Below are 2401 nucleotides of genomic sequence, written 5' to 3' on the forward strand. Positions count from 1 at the left end.
TGGGTCAGAGTATAGCCCAAGTGGAGCACTTGTGTCGGACTAGGGAGGCTGTGCCGTGCCCCCTGGAGGTCTAAAGGATGACCAGTAGTTGTGGTTCTCGCCCCGGGTCGTGGGTCCGAGTATAGCCCAAGTGGAGCACTTGTGTCGGACTAGGGAGGCTGTGCCGTGCCCCCTGGAGGTCTAAAGGATGACCAGTAGTTGTGGTTCTCGCCCCGGGACTTGGGTCAGAGTATAGCCCAAGTGGAGCACTTGTGTCGGACTAGGGAGGCTGTGCCGTGCCCCCTGGAGGTCTAAAGGATGACCAGTAGTTGTGGTTCTCGCCCCGGGACTTGGGTCAGAGTTTAGCCCAAGTGGAGCACTTGTGTCGGTCTAGGGAGGCTGTGCCGGGCCCCCTGGAGGTCTAAAGGATGACCATTAGTTGTGGTTCTCGCCCCGGGACTTGGGTCAGAGTATAGCCCAAGTGGAGCACTTGTGTCGGCCTAGGGAGGCTGTGCCGGGCCCCACTGGAGGTCTAAAGGATGACCATTAGTTGTGGTTCTCGCCCCGGGACTTGGGTCAGAGTATAGCCCAAGTGGAGCACTTGTGTCGGACTAGGGAGGCTGTGCCGGGCCCCCTGGAGGTCTAAAGGATGACCAGTAGTTGTGGTTCTCGCCCCGGGACTTGGGTCCGAGTATAGCCCAAGTGGAGCACTTGTGTCGGACTAGGGAGGCTGTGCCGTGCCCCCTGGAGGTCTAAAGGATGACCAGTAGTTGTGGTTCTCACCCCGGGTCGTGGGTCCGAGTATAGCCCAAGTGGAGCACTTGTGTCGGACTAGGGAGGCTGTGCCGTGCCCCCTGGAGGTCTAAAGGATGACCAGTAGTTGTGGTTCTCACCCCGGGTCGTGGGTCCGAGTCTGGCCCGAGTAGAGCACTTTGGTCGGCTACCGGGGGGTGTGCCGTGCCCCCTGGAGGTCTAAAGGATGACCAGTAGTTGTGGTTCTCGCCCCGGGACTTGGGTCCGAGTATAGCCCAAGTGGAGCACTTGTGTCGGACTAGGGAGGCTGTGCCGTGCCCCCTGGAGGTCTAAAGGATGACCAGTAGTTGTGGTTCTCACCCCGGGTCGTGGGTCCGAGTATAGCCCAAGTGGAGCACTTGTGTCAGACTAGGGAGGCTGTGCCGTGCCCCCTGGAGGTCTAAAGGATGACCAGTAGTTGTGGTTCTCACCCCGGGTCGTGGGTCCGAGTCTGGCCCGAGTAGAGCACTTTGGTCGGCTACCGGGGGGTGTGCCGTGCCCCCTGGAGGTCTAAAGGATGACCAGTAGTTGTGGTTCTCGCCCCGGGACTTGGGTCAGAGAATAGCCCAAGTGGAGCACTTGTGTCGGACTAGGGAGGCTGTGCCGTGCCCCCTGGAGGTCTAAAGGATGACCAGTAGTTGTGGTTCTCGCCCCGGGACTTGGGTCAGAGTATAGCCCAAGTGGAGCACTTGTGTCGGACTAGGGAGGCTGTGCCGTGCCCCCTGGAGGTCTAAAGGATGACCAGTAGTTGTGGTTCTCGCCCCGGGTCGTGGGTCCGAGTATAGCCCAAGTGGAGCACTTGTGTCGGACTAGGGAGGCTGTGCCGTGCCCCCTGGAGGTCTAAAGGATGACCAGTAGTTGTGGTTCTCGCCCCGGGACTTGGGTCAGAGTATAGCCCAAGTGGAGCACTTGTGTCGGACTAGGGAGGCTGTGCCGTGCCCCCTGGAGGTCTAAAGGATGACCAGTAGTTGTGGTTCTCGCCCCGGGACTTGGGTCAGAGTTTAGCCCAAGTGGAGCACTTGTGTCGGTCTAGGGAGGCTGTGCCGGGCCCCCTGGAGGTCTAAAGGATGACCATTAGTTGTGGTTCTCGCCCCGGGACTTGGGTCAGAGTATAGCCCAAGTGGAGCACTTGTGTCGGCCTAGGGAGGCTGTGCCGGGCCCCACTGGAGGTCTAAAGGATGACCATTAGTTGTGGTTCTCGCCCCGGGACTTGGGTCAGAGTATAGCCCAAGTGGAGCACTTGTGTCGGACTAGGGAGGCTGTGCCGGGCCCCCTGGAGGTCTAAAGGATGACCAGTAGTTGTGGTTCTCGCCCCGGGACTTGGGTCCGAGTATAGCCCAAGTGGAGCACTTGTGTCGGACTAGGGAGGCTGTGCCGTGCCCCCTGGAGGTCTAAAGGATGACCAGTAGTTGTGGTTCTCACCCCGGGTCGTGGGTCCGAGTATAGCCCAAGTGGAGCACTTGTGTCGGACTAGGGAGGCTGTGCCGTGCCCCCTGGAGGTCTAAAGGATGACCAGTAGTTGTGGTTCTCACCCCGGGTCGTGGGTCCGAGTCTGGCCCGAGTAGAGCACTTTGGTCGGCTACCGGGGGGTGTGCCGTGCCCCCTGGAGGTCTAAAGGATGACCAGTAGT

This window comes from Nothobranchius furzeri, unplaced genomic scaffold, assembly GCF_043380555.1.
Source record: "Nothobranchius furzeri strain GRZ-AD unplaced genomic scaffold, NfurGRZ-RIMD1 Scf192, whole genome shotgun sequence".
NCBI lineage: Eukaryota > Metazoa > Chordata > Actinopteri > Cyprinodontiformes > Nothobranchiidae > Nothobranchius > Nothobranchius furzeri.